Here is a 19809-nt window from a genome sequence, read left to right on the forward strand (position 1 = left end):
ATACAAGCACCATGGCCTTGCGTGTTGGTTCCTCCAAACAGGAAGTTGAGAAGGCAATAATCTTGGCTCCCGGAATATAATCAGGTAGGAGCCTTCGTGTGATTACCCTTTCCAGTTCTCCAAACCCCTAGTCACACGTGTCCCCAAAACACCCAGTACCCACTTCACAAGATGCTCAGTACGAGCACCCTGACTCCTGAGCCTCGCTCAGGCCTGTGTGTTTCTGGTGAGCCATAGTTTCAGGCTGGGAGGTGTATTTGAATACAGTTTTCTTAAATGCCTCCAAGAGAGTTTTCTTTTAACAATATTAAAATTCATATAACGTCCGTTGGTACCATCCAGGCATTTTTCTCTCTTCCTTGACCTTGCAGACCACACATGAGGGTGCCCTAGGGTGCCTCTCAGACAGGCTGTGATTTGCATTCATCAACAAATCATCCGTAATTAGAAGTAGAATTCTTTTCTTCGCAACATAATACATCTATTTCAAAAGGAGTTCTCTTTTGTGAATGTTTGACGTCCTAGAAACTAGGATCACTTCTATTGTGTGCATTGCTCTCACCAAAGTGTTACTTTGTGGGGTGGACTCAAGGTTACACGTTTAAGAAAAGCATCAGGTTAATCCTATTAGGAAAACCATCTTCTTCATGAACCTTTAACCACAGAAGAGACCATTAGTCACTTGTATGTGGAATCTACTGAACAAGATAAACTAACCAACAAAAGAGAAACAGACTCCTAGATATGGAAGGGCAGACTGGCAGCTGTCAGAGGGAATGGGGGTTGAGGAGGTGGGTAAAAAAGGTGAGGGATTAGGCAAAGAAAAAGAAAAAAAGTTATTGACACAGACAACAGTGTGGTGGCTGCAGGAGGGGAAGGGAGAGGGGAGAGGTGGAGGGGTTACACGGTGATGGAGGGAGACTTGGGGTGCTGAACACAGTGCAACATGCAGATGATACACTGTAGGATTGTGCACCTGACACCTGAATAATTTTATTAACCAATGTCACCCCAGTAGATTCAGTAAAACTTAAAAGACCATTAAGAGCCTGCCCAAGTCCGTATGGTTGGACGGAATCAAGTAGTGTAGTTGACAGTTGGCAGTACCAAACAACAGCCCACATTTGCAGAGTGCTATTTAAAAACCGATCCACTTTTCTTTTGTTCCTGCGGTACAGCAAGTAAATAGTCACATCACTATGGGGCCTTTAGATAGTTACCACATCAAGTATTTGGGTGTCACAATGTAGTCTGAGGGAGGTAAACTGGTTTGCCCAGGGTCATTCAGCTGGCACAGGTGGGGTTATTTTCTGTGTCCGGCTCTGAAAACCTGCCCACGTTCTTCTGCAGCTGTGCCCCTTGGAAGAGGCCCTTCTGCCGAACCCAGTGACGGCCGTGCGGTGTTTCTAGTAAGGACTGAGCTCTGATGGACTCTAAATCTTCTTTCTCCCGTGAGGTTTAGTTTTAATTTTTTTCAAATATGATAAACCTCCCTCCCTTTTTTCTTCTCTCTCCTCTTTTATCCCTAAATGACATTCCATATATATTACTCCCAGAAACAGATGCTGGCATTCACGTTAAGCTTTTCCCATACCTTTTCATCTTTTTACAGCTGTTCACAGAACAAGAAGTATATCTCCACTTTTTAAAAAAAAAAATTGTTACAAAGATGCACAGAGAAAACAGGCAAGCCACAGGAGAAACTTACCAGCAATTACAGAAGCGATACTTTTGTGATCTGGCAATTTGGGGAAGGAGGGATAACGCATACCCAATACCGATACCGTAGAACTTGTTTGTATCTAGTTTTTAACCTCGTGCCGAATGAGGGTAAAAGTCACATGCCTCAAACCTGGTCACAACATAATGACAGGGCATTTATTTTTCTAATTTTACACTATCCCAAATTTGTTCTCTAACTATAGGAAGAATGCTTATTTTGTACCAGGCGACATGAGGTTGCCTAGAAATGGAAGTGTAGAATTTCCCAGTATGTCCTGTTGACAGCTTGTGTTGGTAACACACAGAGAAACATGTGCCAGGGGAGCCAGTGGTTCTGAACGATGGATTGTCCTTGCTGCTCTTCCCAGTCAAGGACATGAGGAGGCTTGGTGGCTCACTGGGTTTATTTGTGCATCTTTTATATGTATTATATTTCCTCATCATTTTGAAGACTTAAGTTTTGAATATTTTAAAATCTCATTTTACTGAGATATGTTATGGATGCTTCTTTCTTATCGCTTAGCAGGAAGTCCTTTACTCTGTGCCACCCCCCCCCACGTTTGTACCTCCCAGGGGTCCCTTTACAGCTCAGGCCAATGGGCTTCATGTGCCCCTAACACCCCTCAGAGAGCTCACCTTACAGACACCGAGTTCATCCTCTGGTGTTCTGGACAAGCTGGACTCCGGCCTTTCCTCGTGTGGTGCGTCCGGGTTAGTAATTAGGAAGTCTCGTGTGATCATTGCATTACACCGAAATGGGAGTCCCTCAAAGGTCATGCTTTGGATAAAAACACACCCAGACATCCAAACTTTTAACCTAATGAACTTACAAAGTTTTAAAACTTACTTGATGAATTTGAGATGTATCAAGATTTTGTTGAAGGTGTATTTTCCCTTTGGTTTGTTTTTTTTTTCCTTGCAAAAATGCATCTGCCTAATTTTCATACGATGTTGGTTAGACCCTTGACACAGATCAGCCTGAGGGCAGGGGCACAGGGGGACACGTTTGTGTATTTGGTTTCTAATTTGTCTACATTTTTAATTCCTGATATTTAATATGGATGTGGCTACCGGATTACATTTTCTTTTGCTAACAGACTCTGTAAATGATAAACATTTAGCAGGTAGTTAGCAGAATGAAGAAGGGGAGGAGAGAATGGCAACAATGTCTTTAGTCCGAATGTGTAAACCACAAGGACTGGGTCAGGAAAGATACTGAAAAGGTCCTAACTCTTCCCCTCAGTGTTTCTGCACCAAGTAAGGTTCAGCTGACTCTGACTTCTATGCCAACAGGCACCAATGTTCTAGTGAACCATGGTTTTAAGATTACAGACTTTGGTAAAAAACAAAAAAAACAAAAGCGACACTCCTGTTCCATAGTCAATATACAGCAATGTTAGCCTCTTTACAGAATACAAAGAAGACATTACCAACCAGAAAAGTCCGGCACCCAGCAATTCAAATACCATTCAGAGCAAATATTTAATCAAATAACTAGAACTAAATGTTAGGCCTCGTGGCAGCCGAACAGCCACCGAAGACGTTTTAATAATAGGGTCAGCCTGCCCCCTCCAGAGCAAAGAGAAGCAAACCGTGTTTACGTGGAGCCAAGTCATCCACCTGTGCGCTCTGACTTCAGCCCTCTCGCAGGGCTGGGGACTGGCCCAGCACGCCATGGTTTTCAGCGCCATAAGCATCCGTGCAATACTCTTCGGCTACGCTTTGCATGTTGCTTTTAAGCGCTAACATAGTAAGTGCCAGATACCATGCTCAGCTCTCTGCATGCACAGTGTCAGTTAATCGTGGAATAATCTTCCGATGACTTTTTTAGTCCCAGTTTATAGACGAGGAAACAAGGGTAAATCCATTTGCGCAGGGCCCTGCTGGTGGGCGCGGAGCACGTTTTCAGCCCACAGGCGGACTCCAGAGGCTCCACCCCTTAAGGGGCCCTGCAACGTGTTTCCCAGGCATACATACGTCACGTGAGCCTCACACCCAACTTTCTGAGACGGGCAGGAGGGATAGTAGCACCCCTGTTTCAGAGACGGCAAAACGAAGTCCCAGAAATTTCACGTGGTCTCCCCAGGAGTGCAGCGGCGGTGGCTGTCAGCCCCACGCGGTGTGGTCCGCGCTCCTGCGCCTCCGCCACTGGCCGGATTCCTCCCAATTCTGGGGCAGGGTCTCTGTACATCTGTGTTTCTGGTTTCTGATTAACACCCCATGTGTCTCTGATTTATTAGTGACTCTAAATTGTACCCCACCGTAGCAGGCGTGGCCTCGGGGACCTGTAAACACGGCCTCTCTGGGTTGGCACCGCATCTCAGAGCAGTCGTGGGGAGAGCTGGCCAGCTGTGAAGGGGGCGCTTTGTCCCGGCCACCACGCCTTTCCCGCTTCTCTGCCTTCCGTTTGTTTGGGACTCGGTTCATTGGTGCGCTCACGTTCTTAACCGTCTCCCCACCATAAAAGCAGACAAGGAGCCGTGGGCCATTTATACGCTGGCATGAATGCTCGTTCATGACCTGAGCGAGGCTGCCTGTGCCGACTCCTTCTCTGACTACGGAATGGAAGAAGCCTCTGGTCCGTCCTGGCTTCCGCCCTGAGAAGAATGGGCTGGGAGTTGGTCTAGACGGCAGGACCACCAGAGCCCGGTTGCCTAGAGATACTGGGACTGTGTCATCGTTCTAGCTCAGGCATCCCGGGCTGCCTTTTCTGAGCAGTGGGACTCTGGGCCCGGGCTCTGTCCCTTCTTTTCTCTGCTTGGGCCGGGTGGACTCTTCCCCTCCACTCCCTTCCATCCCCCCCCCCCCCCCCCCCCGCTTCCAGTGATCACGTGTTTTTCCCTCTTCTGGGGGCCCACACCGTGGTGACTGAGCTGCCCTTTGTGGGCTTATGTCACAGCTCCTCTGCTGCTGCAGCTGGCTGGCGTCCAGGGAACCTGGACGTGATTGGCTGTGTGCGTGTGTGCCTGTGTGTGTGCGCGTGTGTGCGTGCGTGTGTGCGTGTGTGCGTGTGTGTGTGTGTGTGTGTGTGTAGGTAGGAAGGCCCGTAGAAGTAGAAGGGAATGCGTCAGACTTCCAGCCCTATCCCTGGAGCAGTGCCTTTGGGTTCTCCCTGGAAACAGAGCCGGGGACCAGGAGTGAAGGCAGGTGGTCTCTGGGCGGTGAGTCAGTCCCCAGCACTGGGGAGAGGGGAGGAGTGAGGGAGGGGAGCACTGTCAGAGGGCGTGTTCCTGAGTCACTGACCGCGGCGGCGGCCCGCTGGGGACCCTGGGGGCCGGTGTGGGATACAGCCTCCGCCCGGCTGCTCCTTGCCCTGCGGGGTGAGGGACAAGGCTGCTATTCACCGGCTTCCAGGGGAGACTGATGAGAACTTCCGGGTAGGGTCTTCTTCCCTCCGTTGCAGTGTGCTCCTTGGGGTCACAGAGACTTTCTTTTAGTTCTTTGGTTTCAGAGAGTCCTTCAGGCAGAGATCCAGCTACTGGAATCAGGAGCGCCTGGATTAGGCGGAAGGGGTCCCAGGTCATGGGCACCCCTACGCCGTTTCCCATGTGTGAGGTGGGGGAGGGCGTGCTGAGAGCCTCACCTGCAGGGGGCGGACTGAACCGAGGGTTTCTGTCACTGTGCGCTGCGGGTGAAACTACTCGTGTCGTCAGAGAAGCCCGTTACCATAGGTCAGGGGAGTGAGTAACAAAGAAAGCGGTTAATGCCAAGCCTCCGAGTTGGCTGAACTCAAGTGAAGACTCCTCCAAGTCAGCCCCACGGAGGGCACGTTATTCATGTCTGATTACAATACGGCGTAATAATGCTTGTGCACATCATTACAGACGCGTCAGATTGGCTTTGTCGTAGCATTTATGACAGCGCTAGCTCTCCTGCACACGCTCAGCCCGCCTAATTCACTGCTGAGGTAGCCTGGTTGTGATTTAAAAAAAAAAAAAAAATCCAAGACACTGTTGTTGGCTTGATGACTCCATTTCTTATCCATGAGTCTCCTTTTTCCGTGCACTGGGGATTTTCCTATCACGTGGTAACAGCGACCAGCTCTGCTTCCGGTGCCGCCGGCGCAAAGCGATTTCACTTGCCCGATTGTCGTGGCTGAGACACCCGGTCCCCTCACTCCGAGTTCTCGCCATATGTTATTGATTCATTCAGCCAACTTTTCCTTGACTCCAGCGATATAATATCTTGTGTGTGTGTGTGCGCGCGCGCGTGCGCACACCAAGAGGTTTGGATTTAGATAAGGGTGAGAGCCTGATTCTGTCCTCAAAGATCTCATGTCTAGTAGAGTCATGGTGAGTATAGTATAGATAGCCAGAGAGAGAGACAGGCGTTACATACCTGCATTTTAAATGATTTGATTGTTCGGGGAGGGAGCCAAGCGAAGGCACTTTGCAGCTTCTGTGACCCTGGTGCGGGGTAACAAAGCTGTTCCCGTGTTTGGCTTCCAGAAAACATCTCTCAGGTGACCAGTCACTGCTTTGTGCCTTCAGAGATGAGCAGTGATGTTGGGCAGCGTCCCTAGCGTGGCCTTAGCTTTCTGTGCTGGCTGAGAATGTAATCAATTGGAGCCATTTACTGGGAAACTGTGAGTGTCCCGTTAGCCAAGTGCCCAGTGGCGGGGCCCTTTGAGAATCCAAGTCTAAAGGTGTCGTTGGATCCCAGGCCCACACAACTCTTAACGAAATGCCAATCCGAAGAACTTTGCTGTTCACAACAGAGGCAAATGCTACCAAGATGGAGATTAAGTTCCCCGGGGCAGAGCCAAGTCGGTTCTGGGAGTTTGTAAGTTGACATAAAAAGGATGTGATGGAAGCCAGGCTGGCCGTGGTCAGCTCTCAGACCTACACTTGGCAGGAGAAGCCGGAGTGAGGAAAGGAGCCGACAGGGTCACACGGCGGGTGGGCCAGGGAGAGGGCCGGTGCTGGTCCTGGGGCCCAGGGAGCTCCCAGAGGTTCTAGCGTGGGTCTGGCAGCTGACTAGGAAGGAGGAGCCCGTCACATTTATATACCCTGAGGTGAGAAAGAGGTTGGTGTGCAGAGAATTTCAACAGCTTGCATTGAGCCCCTCTAAAGAAGGCTGCTATCCTGACGGCCAGCTTAGAAACATTCCATTTTAAGGCTCCTGTGTACCCATCTCATAGCAAGTAGGGTCACCCATGAATAGCAGGGAAATCAAGCGAGAGCAACGAGGTAGAAACAGCTCCTTCCTTTGCCTGGAGCAGCTATTAGAGGCATGATCCCAGTGTATAAAAATGCCCGTATCAGGACAACTTCAAGTTAAGAAAGAGTGGGCGTGTAACGTGTCCCTCCACGCCAAACCTGTACGACTTCCTGGGCTCCCTATTTGAGCAGGGCCCTTTGCCCCCACCCACTCCTTCAGGCTGGAGCTTCAAGGCCATCCTGCATCCTCCTTGGCCCTCCACACCCAGCAGGGCAGCAGCCTCTCACTTGCGTCTCTTTAGATGTTTCCCAAGTCTCTGCCTTCCTTCTCCACCCCGTGGCCTCTGCGGTGGTCATGGCCCTTCATGGTTCCAAATGGCTTTCTTGGGTCTATCCTTCTGCTCCTCAGCCCGTCTTCCAGATCCCACGGCTTCTCCTGTTTGCCTGGAGAGTGAAGTTCAGACCGGTTGGGTGGTCCTTAGCTCATGTTCCCGGCTTCACCCCTGGCGACCCTCTGCTGTGCTGCTCTACTCCACTCCAGCCCCTCTGAGCCCAGCTCCATCCTCCAGACGTGTCAGATGGTTTCACGCCACCGTTCAGTGCCTACACCGGTCCTTCTACCCAGCTCACTGCCTCTCTGAGCCCTCCACGTCCCTCCCGGGCAGGATTCATCACTTTCACATCTGCTGTCCGAAAGCGGAGGGTACACACGGTGCTTATTAGGTTGATTACGCTTATGTCCGTGTCCATCTGGATTAGCTTTGTAACACCTAGCTCAGTCATTGAAGCTCAAAGACGGGTTTCTTTGTAACTTAAAACGAGATGAGGAATTGAGAGTGCCAGGATCTTTGGGTCAAAGCACAACAGACAGCTCTGGCTCATTCGAGCAGGGAAGCAATGAGCGGACAGCTGTTGGGTTATACAAACTTTCTGGGGTGTCCATCGAGACAGATGTGGGGGGCTCCAGTAGCAGGAGCGATAGATAAAATCTCTACAGGGAACCTACTTGCGGCCACTGCTGGGTGCACATTGTGCCAGGGGCACCCCGCACCCCAGACCCGACACTAGACTCCCACCGTCCCAGCCAGAATGAGGCTCTACGGTCCCCGTTTGTTCCACATCGTGTCAAGAGCCCAACTCCATCTGATTGGCTGAGCCCGGGTCACGCCATCGTGTCAAGAGCCCAACTCCATCTGATTGGCTGAGCCCGGGTCACGCGTCAGAGCCCTTAGCTGCAAGGGAGGCTGGGAAAGTGAGCCTGTGGCTTCCGTGGGGTTGTTGTTCTCCCATCGAGAGCCACGAGGTAGGGAAATCCCGGACAGGAAGGTTGGCTCAGATCCTGGGGTTAGGGGAGGGGTAAGGAAGGTGCAGGAGGGATGACAACTGCCCATTAGGGCTGTTTTCAGGACACTTACGTTTCAAGAGCTTCGTTAAGAACATCCTTTGATGGTTTATCTGAGTCTTCACAGAAAAAAAAAAAAGCTCAAATCAAGTGATCAGAGAATTGAGTGAAGGGGATATTTACAAAGGATGGACAGAATATACGGCGACCACAAGGGACAATGCAGTACCCCGGGACTCATAACCACCCTCTCCCTTTCCTACAAACACCTGCTGAGGCTCCCATTGGTCCCAGCTGGAAGCCAGAGCCTGGGGAGCCACCCAGGCCCAACCCGTCCAATCTTCACAACCCCCAACCCCCATCCCATCTGGAAACCATCAATATTTTCTCTGTATCTATGAGTCTGTTTCTATTTTATTTGTTTATTTATTTTGTTTCTTAGGTTTCACATATAAATTAAGTCATATAGTATTTGTTTTCTTTTGTCTGACTCATTTCACTCAGCACAATACCCTCTAGGTCAGGGGTCCCCAAACTTTTTACACAGGGGGGCCAGTTCACTGTCCCTCAGACCATTGGAGGGCCGGACTAAAAAAAAACTATGAACAAATCACTATGCACACTGCACATATCTTATTTTAAAGTAAAAAAACAAAATGGGAACGAATACAATATTTAAAATAAAGAACAAGTAAATTTAAATCAACAAACTGACCAGTATTTCAATGGGAACTATGCTCCTCTCACTGACCACCAATGAAAGAGGTGCCCTTTCCGAAAGTGTGGCAGGGGCCAGATAAATGGCCTCAGGGGGCCGCATGTGGCCCGCGGGCCGTAGTTTGGGGACCCCTGCTCTAGGTCCATCCATGTTGTCACAAATGGTAAGATTTTATTCTTTTTTATGGCCGAGTAATACTCCATTGTATATATGTACCACTTCTTCTTTATCCAATCCTCTGTTGATAAGTTGGATGTATTATGCTACCTGAAATCAAACAATACTACAAGGTTAAAGTAAGCAAAACAGCATGATACTGTCATAAAAACAGACACTTAGGTCAACGGGACAGAATAGAGGGCCCAGAAATAAACCCACACCTACATAGTCAATTAATCTGCGACAGAGGAGGCGAGGATAGGCAGTGTGGTAAAGACAGCTTCTCCAACGAGTGGTGTGGAGAAAACTGAACAGATACATGCAAAATCACATCACATACAAGAATAATCTCAAAATGGATCAAAGACTTAAACGTAAGGCCAGAAACCATACAACCCCTGGAAGAAAACTTAGACTCTGGGAAGGTGGCAGTGGGGTGGAGCGGCCTCCCACACTGTCCCTGCCTCCGTCCTCTGTGGTCTGTCCTCCGTACAGGAGCCATCATGACCTTCGAGACCTAAGTCAGATGCTGCCATTCTTCTGCTCAAAGCCACCCAGAGAGTCCTTCTCAGTCGGGGTGGAGCCCCACGTCTTACGATGGCTAACAGGTCTCTACACCCTCCCTTCTCCTCTCTCCGTCTCCCTTGTGTCCCTGACCACACCTTTCTCCTCTTGTCCTCACACTTTGCTGAGCTCTGGCTTCAGGGCCTTCGCCTGGGCTGTTCCCTCTGCCCGGCATGCTCTTCCCTCTAATGTGTGCAGTGCTCACTCTCTCACCTCCTTCACGGAATTGCCCAAATGGCACCCATCTCAGTGAGCCCTACCCTACCCCCTTTAAAATTGTAACCTGAGCCCTCTCCTACTTGAGATTTCCTGTAGCTTCTCTTTCTCGGTAGTGCTCATGACCTTCCATCACGCTGTCTAACGGACTTGCACGGCGTGCTAACTGCTTGTGCTCCCCATAATCCTAAGGATGTTTTGTTCACTGTTATGTCCCTAGTGCCTAGAACAGTGCCTGCACATAATAGACACTTGGTAAATGTTTGTAGAATGAATGAATAAAGAATTTCTGAATTTCAATGGAAAAAGTTATGACCCAATGTCACCTAGACCTTCAGAGCCACTCTGACCTCGGGTCAAGAAGGATCTTCTCCTGGTGACCAGAATGTCACTATTCTCTGCCCTGTTCTGGTGTTCCGCAAATGGGAGATGATGAGACTCGTGTGGCCTTTTCCTCCCATCAGTAAGACAGCTGAAGGGTGTCAGCGGGCCATGTACATGACGTTTAGTGTGTTAGGACAAGCTTTACGTATATGAAGTCATTCAATCCTCGCAACAACCCAGGGAGAGGCGTTTATGATTCTCCTCATTTTAGAGAGGAGGCCAGAGGCACAAGTGGGCTCGGAAATTTGCTGATGGGCGGTAGCTCACACGTGGTGGAGTTGGAACCAGGGTCCACAGTGTTTGTCTCTGAAATCCGTGCTCTGAAGCTGCACTGTCCAACAGAACGTTCTGCGACAGAGGGCGTGTTCCACGTCTGAGCTGTCCCAACGTGGGAGCCTCTAGCCACACGTGGCCCGGGAGCATTTGAAATGTGCCTCGTGACACTGAGGAACTGAGTTTCTAACTTGTATTTACTTTTAATTCATTTAAATTTAAATAAGAGCATGTCATGACTGTAGCGACCAATCAGCCCAGCTGTAAACCTGTGGGGTGTCTTAGAGATGGCTGGTGGTGGTCGGCTGAGTTACTGGCCTCTGTTGACACTTAGTTAAATCCAAACGTGAACTGTCTTGGTGGGATTGGGTGAATGCATCATCCCAGGGACACGATACCTTCCAAGTAGTAACAGATATGGGACATACGCTTCTCTGACTGCGAAGCTCTTTCCAACAAACAAACAAACAAACAAACAAACAAAAAACAACAAAAAAAATGTTGTCCAAAAACATTATGTTCCTTTTTTGTTGAAAGAAATGGAGGATCACAGTGTTCTTACTCTAATCTGTCTTTATTTCAGAGCATAATTGTGTGAGATAAAAATAAAGTAGAGGTAATGACAAGAGGTGAAGCGTGACCCTGCAGGTTCAGCTGAAAACCACACATTTATCTACTGATTTTTTTTTCCCCAAAGTTAGAAGCAGGGAGACAGTCAGACAGACTCCCACATGCACCCTACCGGGATCCACCCGGCACGCCCACCAGGGGGCGATGCTCTGTCCATCTGGGGTGTTGCTCTGCTATAACCAGAGCCATTCTAGTGCCTGAAGCAGAGGCCACAGAGCCATCCTCAGCGCCCGGGCCAACTTTGCTCCAATGGAGCCTCCGCTATAGGAGGGGAAGAGAGAGACAGAGAGGAAGGAGAGGGGGAGGGGTGGAGAAGCAGATGGGCGCTTCTCCTGTGCGCCCTGGCCGGGAATCGAACCCGGGACTTCCACATGCCAGGCGGACACTCTACCACTGAGCCAACCAGCCAGGGCAATGTCTATTGATTTTTGAGCGACATTTTTTTTTTTTTTGGAAAATTCAAAAAATATAAAAATATATTTTAAATGTGGGGGGAAGGACGAGAGAACAACCAGACATATTCCCACCACCTGGAATTAATCACTGGCACATTTGATTCAGTCTTTTTTCTATGTACATAATATATTTTTAATGACATAAATGATATAAGAGTGAATTCTCCCTTTAAGAAAGAAAAGTAGGCCCTGGCCGGTTGGCTCAGTGGTAGAGCGTCGGCCTGACGTGCAGGGGTCCCGGGTTCGATTCCCGGCCAGGGCACACAGGAGAAGCACCCATCTGCTTCTCCACCCCTCCCCCTCTCCTTCCTCTCTGTCTCTCTCTTCCCCTCCCGCAGCCGAGGCTCCATTGGAGCAAAGATGGCCTCTACCTCAGGCGCTAGAGTGGCTCTGGTCACAGCAGAGAGACGCCCCAGAGGGGCAGAGCATCGCCCCCTGGTGGGCAGAGCGTCCCCCCTGGTGGGCAGAGCGTCACCCCCTGGTGGGCAGAGCGTCCCCCCTGGTGGGCGTGCCGGGTGGATCCCGGTCAGGCGCATGCGGGAGTCTGTCTGACTGTCTCTCCCCGTTTCCAGCTTCAGAAAAATACAAAAAAAAAAAAAAAAAGAAAAGAAAAGAAAGAAAAGCACCTGACTGGAGTTACATCTCCCTTTGCCGGTCCCACCCATCACAATCCCGGGACCCCGGAAGTGAACACTGTTCTGCACCGGGCGCCTCTCCTCCCCGCCATCTTGTTTGTGTGGGCTTCTCGACAGTTCTGTTCACATCACCCTGTGCTTTGTCCTGCAGCTTTGCCCCCTTATCATTGTGTATGAGCTGCTTCCGCCTCTGGATCAGTCCCTCACTGTGAGGTCACGTGAATGTACCGCAGTTCAGTGGCCCGTTCCCGCCTGGCTGGACGTTTCAGTGTGTCCAGTTTATTTCGGGAAATGCTGCAGCGACCATCCTTGGACATCTCGCCCCGCCCTGCCCTGCCCCGGGGCACCTGTGCCAGTGTTCCTCTGGGACAATTTAAAGGTCCTAGAATTTGTCCATTTCCCCTTTCGCTCGATGTTGGCGGGGGGCCGTTTATGCTCTGACCGGGGGTGTGTGAAAGCGTTTGTTTCCCCCCACCTCCCCACTTACACCAACATCCCATATTGGCTTGTTTAACCATTTCTGCCCATCCAAAAAAAGGTACCTCATTGTGGCTTCATTTTTGTGTTCCCTGAATTCAGTGGTTCTCAAAGTTTTTGAAGTCGGAGGCGCATTTAAAATCCTACAAATAATCGTAGGCGTGCTATATACAGATTTCTGAGAAATATGTTATAATAATTAAGTCAAATATTAAAGAAAAAATATATGAAGTCCAAGCGTGCTTTTATGGTAATTAAACAAAATAAATACAACAAAAATAAATTTATTCTGACATTAAAAAACATTTTTATGTTACAGTTTTTTGAGTTGTGCTTTTTAGAATTCGTATAAAAGAGGGGTTAAAAAAATTTTTAAATGACAAAAATGTTATCTTTTTATATATATAGATACATTTTTAGTAAGATTTAGTAAATTCAGCAGGTCCCAGCATGAATGTGTTAAGTCTTTTCATTCTTGTGTTTATGAGAAACATGAGCCTGATGTGTCCTACCGATTTCTTCAATGTTTAAGCATATATTTGAAAAGCGAACTCTCGTTTCCTCGTCAATACATTGAAGAATTCCTCTTTTTACCCTTAATTGTGTTGAGGGTAGAAAATCCTAATTCACATAAATAGGATGTTGAAAATGGTAGTAAAATGTTCAAAACATTTTTAGATATTGCCACATATTATTCTTTTATAGAAATCCAAAAGGCTTCAAGAGACAATTCCTTATGTTTAACCATCAATCCGAAACCCCCACCATACATATCATCTTAACTTTACACCAAAGGATAGAAGAAACTTGCCTCCAGTCTTTCCGGGGAACATGGGAGGTAGTGTAAACAATCCAGCACCACAGCTTAACAGCCTATTGCAACCTAATTGGGCAAGTGAGGTGGGGGGGGGGGGTTGGGGCAGACTGTCAGCTTACAGCCAATTCCCCACACTTCTGTCCCCCAAAAATCTAAACTCCAAAATCCCTGTTGGATTTTTGGTCCCCAACAGGCACATACTTCTCTGGAACACCATAGGGCGCACCTGGAAATCTTCTAGGGTGCGCTGGTGCGCCCTGGTGCACACTTTGAGAACAACTGCCCGAATTACTAGGGAGAGTCAACATCCTTCCAAGTTTATGAGTCATTCAAATTTTCTTTCCTATGAAATTTTTAAATATATCATTTCTGTTTTTATTCCCCGTTATTGAGTCATTGATCTGATGAATTTGTAGTTCTTTATAATTTCTGGTTAATAATCTTTTGTTTACTAGATATGTTTCAACCAGTTACTCCCCATTTATAACTTGTCTTTGCACCTTTTACGATTGGTTTTGTCTTGCAGAAGGTCTCAGCCTTCGACTCGCAATGGTGCCTTTCAACACGCTTCCTTTGTACTAAACTGATTACAGATCTTACTAAACATTCATGTGTTTCATTCTAGGAAAAGAGACCAAAACTGATGTATTCGACTTGGTGATTTATTGGCTTATTGCCATTTCTGGGAGAAAAAAATATTTTCTTGTATCTATTTATAGCATTTTCCTTAAGAAACAAAGTTCTTTCTTATGTGGTTGTGAGTGTTGTGCCGTTGGGGTAATGATTTTTTTTTTTTTTTTTTTGGTATCTAAGAATAAAATCTTGACTGTGGTAAAATCCTTGCAATAGATTTTAAAGCAAGAATTGATCTTGCCTTCTATTATAGACTCTTTGGAAGGGCTCTTTATCTTGTTTTGTTGTGTATTTTTTTGTTTGTTTTTGGCTATTGGGATCTGCTTCCTATCACGATGCTGAAAAAGATGTCAGATGTTTAAAAAACATTGTAACTAACATCTCTCTTCAGACCAACATCAGAGCAGACAGGAGCCGGAGCACCCCCTCGGAGTCCCAGCTCTGCCCTCTGTAACTAAGAACCTGAAGCATGCCACTTCCAAACTTGTTTTCTCACTGTCTCCATCTGTAAAATGGGGTCACAGTGGCTCCAGTCACGGCACCGGTGTAAAGACTGAGTCATAACACATCGGGACACCCTAGATCTAGGACAGCGGCTGGCACAGAGAAAGCACGCTGGACATGCTGACAGTCATTGTCCATCGAATATTTTAAGATTCTTGTAAACGAGGGAAAACATGGTAGATGTAGTGCTCTCTGAAAAGTGTATTCATGTTAAAGTGTGCTATTTTTTTTAATTGCCATTTTGTATGCCATTAGTGGTACCAGAAAAATGGACAGATGTAAACCCGGCTGAGGGAAACTGACCAGTGTAGAAGGCGCTCCTGCAGCTCCGCCATGAACCACCCAAGCTCTGGGCTTGCCCACTTCAAACACTTAAACATCAATGATTTAAAAACCAAAAAACGGCCTGGCTACGCAGTGGCGCAGTGGATAGAGTGTCGGCCTGGAACACAGAGGACCAGGTTTGAAACCCTGAAGTCTCCAGCTTGAGTGTGGGCTCATCAGCTTGAGCGCAGGGTCGCTGGCTTGAGCGTGGGATCATAGACATGACCCCATGGTCGCTGGCTTGAGTCCAAAGGTTACTGCTTGAGTCCAAGGTCGCTGGCTTGAGCTCAAGGTTGCTGGCTTGAGCCCAAGGTTGCTGGCTTGAGCACAGGGTCACTTGCTCTGCTGGAGCCCCCTGGTCAAGGCACGTATGAGAAAGCAATCAATGAACAACTAAGGACCCTCAAAAAACAATTGATGCTTCTCATCTCTCTCCTTTCCTGACTCTCCCTGTCTGTCCCCCTCTCTCTTTCTCTCTAAAAACAAAAATAAAAAACCAAAAGACATAGTGTTGAACCACATCTCCTAAATCTGGCCCTTCACAGGTGTGGTTGTCTGGTTACCTGTGTGAGTACCTGTTTGCTTCCTCCTCGCCCGTGAAGGCCAAGGTCATGTAGATGCCAAGTGCACATGGACTGAATTCACACATTAATACATGTATGTATTGAGGGTCAGGTTGGCAGACCCTTTGTTCTTACTATACATTATGTAATTTGCTCCTCCCACAGTCCCTGGCTAGTGCTTAGGACACCCCCACACACACACTGGCTATCACAGAGCGCTGGGTTCACAGTGAGAAGAGCCCAGTGTGAGACCAGGAACCCCCACTAATCGGCTCATCATGGACACCGCCTCCCTTTGCTTCAGTTTCTTCAACTACAAGGGAGGGAGACAGGATGTGGAAACGCAGAGCTCTTCCATGGTGGACGTGGAATTTCACCAGAAATTCCTTTGCTGGCAACAACCAGGTATTCAGATGAAGACGGTGTATACCTATGAGAGCCTATGAACTAGAAATTCCTTTGCCGGCAACAACCAGGTATTCAGATGAAGACGGGTGTATACCTATGAGAGCCTATGAACTAGAAGTTCCTTTGCCGGCAACAACCAGGTATTCAGATGAAGACGGGTGTATACCTATGAGAGCCTATGAACTAGAAGTTCCTTTGCCGGCAACAACCAGGTATTCAGATGAAGACGGTGTATACCTATGAGAGCCTATGAACTAGAAATTCCTTTGCCGGCAACAACCAGGTATTCAGATGAAGACGGGTGTATGCCTATGAGAGCCTATGAACTAGAAGTTCCTTTGCCGGCAACAACCAGGTATTCAGATGAAGACGGGTGTATACCTATGAGAGCCTATGAACTAGAAGTTCCTTTGCCGGCAACAACCAGGTATTCAGATGAAGACGGTGTATACCTATGAGAGCCTATGAACTAGAAATTCCTTTGCCGGCAACAACCAGGTATTCAGATGAAGACGGGTGTATACCTATGAGAGCCTATGAACTAGAAGTTCCTTTGCCGGCAACAACCAGGTATTCAGATGAAGACGGTGTATACCTATGAGAGCCTATGAACTAGAAATTCCTTTGCCGGCAACAACCAGGTATTCAGATGAAGACGGGTGTATGCCTATGAGAGCCTATGAACTAGAAGTTCCTTTGCCGGCAACAACCAGGTATTCAGATGAAGACGGGTGTATACCTATGAGAGCCTATGAACTAGAAGTTCCTTTGCCGGCAACAACCAGGTATTCAGATGAAGACGGTGTATACCTATGAGAGCCTATGAACTAGAAATTCCTTTGCCGGCAACAACCAGGTATTCAGATGAAGACGGGTGTATGCCTATGAGAGTCTGTGAACTAGAAATATGTAATTCTTGCCGCTTATAGTCTTTCCTTGCCTTGGAAAAGCATGCTTAGAAACAAGCTTCTTCGCCCTGAACTCCACCCACCCACCCCCGCCCCTCCATTCAAGAATGATGCAAAGCTGAGTCCTGATGCTTTCCTTCCCGAAGCCTTGACAGCTTAACTGAAAGCATCCTCTCCGTTTTCTTCCCACGGTTGCATATGGGATAGCAGCTCTCACCTGTGAGCCCCCTACTGCCTACCAATAGCTGGCAAACACAGCGCTGGTTCTCCGTGTGCCAGGCACAGAGGCGTTGGCGGGGAGGGTGCGGGGTCAGCCTGCGGGCGTGGGCACGTCCCCTTTGTGAAGGGTGCCGTCCTTGTGCTGTGGGCTGCAACGGCGTCTGTTCACTCGCTGTCCTTGAACTAACGGGGTATTCCCCACCCACCCCCAGTCGTAAACGGGCCGGTGAGGGGGGCAACCTCCCACTGCCGGGCTCCCTCCGCAGCCTGTCCTCTTTGTTAATCTCCTGCAAAATAAGGCACTTTTCTGTCAAAGAGAAAGCACTCATTAATGTTTCATAAGAGCAGCAAAGTTGTGAATAGCCAAGGACCTCTTGAATAAAGAGCTCAGAGGTTCTAAAGACCACAGAATGCCAAGGTGGGGGTGGGGGGTTGGGGTACAGGTGGGGAGTACAATCTTTCCTACACTGTTTATCTCCCCCCCCATCCCGCCCCCCCCGTAAGAAGGCAGAAGCCCCAAATGCAAGCTAACAGCTCTTCAAATCTCATGAACCTTAATTTTAATCCTTCTCAGTGCCTTCCTAAACGAATTATACAGTGACCTTCAGCTTTGCCCTATATTATGTGAGGCTGATTCCTAAAGACTGCTTTCGTTTTGAAAATTAAGGCAGAGGCTGTATGTATTCTACTCAGTTCCAGCGTCGGTGGCATCCCTAGTGGGGTATTTATGCTCTTTTGCTTCTTGGGTATAAATAAATATCAAAGTAGGAAGACCAGGGTGAACTCTACAAGGAATAATAAACCAAAATAATATGGCATTGATTTTTGTTCAGGGTGTCTAAATGTGGTTTTTATGATTGTGTATGTTTATGGCTTGTGCGCATAAAGTGACACGAATTCTGGGCAATTAGAGAGGACGTGAAATTCCAAGACATTTAGGGAGAGGCTCTGCTTCCTCACAGCTGCGCATTTCACCGAAATTGTGCTTCTCAGGGAAAAACACAGCCGATTCCAGACGTTTCCCCCACCCCCACCCCCGCTCAAGAAACTGTAGAGTTATTGCCATTTTGTATTGTTTTACAATATTAGCACCAGGAGACCACATTAGGGGACTTCATCTTGGCTGCCGAAAGTGCTGTGTGTGGATAGAACAATTTAATAAAGGAGCAAAGACAGATCTCTTTGATACGGCACGTATTCTGTTTTCGAATTTTCTTCTCCCAAGTGACCTCCGACTGAGGCTTTGAGTCTTGCTCCTGAGGCCTTGGCTTTTTTGTCACAGTGCCGTGAGGGAGACACGGGTCCCCCGGAGCCCGGAGGCCCTGCTGGGTCACAGAGAGGAGGGCTTTACCAAGGGAGGGGAACCCCCACGTGGCCACCTTCCACGTAGCTCATTTAAGGCACTGAATTGTCTCGGACATTTCGATATAAAGCCAGACACTCCCTGCACGGCTGGGCTTGACTCCTCCGCCCCCTTCTCTCAGTCCTACTTAGGGCTTCCTGCTATGTATTATTATTATTATTATTCTTTCTTTTTTTTTTTTTTTGGTGTTCTCTATATGACTCAAGTAATGCATAATTATCAACTCTTTGAAAAGACTAACATATCACGTAGACATTCACATCATCGCGGACCCCGACCCAGCAGGATAGCTCCCTGGCTGCCCCCACCCTCCCCGGGGACTCTCAGTGTGTATCCTCGGCAAGGTCTTCATACGTTGAAGCGTAATGCCTGCGAATCGATAGCATTAAGCAGCTAAATAAATCGTGTTGTCCTTAAAAGCTGCCCCCCCCCATACTGGGATAACATTTTATGCATCTTTCTTCAACTTACTTTTTTTTTTTTTTTTTTTGCTCAGTATTTCTTGAAGCTCTTCCCCATGTTAATCCAGACAGATCTACTTTGCCCTAATTGCTTTCACGCTATCTTACGGCGTGCCTGGGCTGGGGTCATCTAGCCTTCCTCGCAGGCAGAGGCCCTGAGCTGCCTCCCCGATTTCCCGCTCGTAAGAATGTGGCAGCAGCACGTGACTTCCTGCGCGCCAGAGAGCGCCTCTCCGCGGGGACGCCTGCGGGAGGGTGGTCGCCAGGGCCACCGAGGGTGCGGGTTCTATAGTTTAGCTGGTAGGGCCAAGGTGCTCTCCAAACTGGGGGGGCACCGGCAGGGAGTGGGGGCTCACACTTCCCTGCATCCTCACCAACTCTTAATATTCTCCAACGTTAAAATGTCTGCTGCGTTAGTTGGTGCGAGGTGGCGTCTCATTACCGGAATGTGCATTTCTCTTGTTACTAATGAGATTGAACCACTTGATATATGTTTATTGGATATTGGCATCCCCCCACACACTTCTTGCCAGACATGTTGACCATTTTTCTATTGGGTTATTTGTCTTATTGATCTGTAGGAGATGTGTGTGTGTGTGTATATACGTATAACTATATGTACATATATAAGTATATATATGTATGTAAGTATATATATCCAGTATATACTGTACTGTAATTTTGTAACTGACATGTTGCAATCTCCCAGACCACATCTTTTAAATCTGTATGTGGTGTCTTGTTCTCACCATTGTTTACAACCCAGAATTGTTCTTCTCCATCTTCTCCTCCTTTCCCCCCAATTTCCTCATAAACCTGCTGCGATGATCACCCCTGCGCTGATTGTGCACGGGTCACGGTTCCAAATCATCCTA

At 48.0% G+C, this 19809-nt stretch overlaps 1 protein-coding gene and 1 non-coding gene across 4 annotated transcripts in view; both read left to right on the forward strand.

Moving 5' to 3' along the window:
- Positions 1 to 19809, forward strand: part of C9H16orf78 (chromosome 9 C16orf78 homolog) — a 72971-nt gene that overhangs the window by 11706 nt on the left and 41456 nt on the right. The window lies entirely within an intron of this gene.
- TRNAV-GAC (transfer RNA valine (anticodon GAC)) lies at positions 11809 to 11884 on the forward strand. The gene has a single exon. It is a non-coding gene; the product is annotated as a tRNA-Val (tRNA).

This window comes from Saccopteryx bilineata, chromosome 9, assembly GCF_036850765.1.
Source record: "Saccopteryx bilineata isolate mSacBil1 chromosome 9, mSacBil1_pri_phased_curated, whole genome shotgun sequence".
NCBI lineage: Eukaryota > Metazoa > Chordata > Mammalia > Chiroptera > Emballonuridae > Saccopteryx > Saccopteryx bilineata.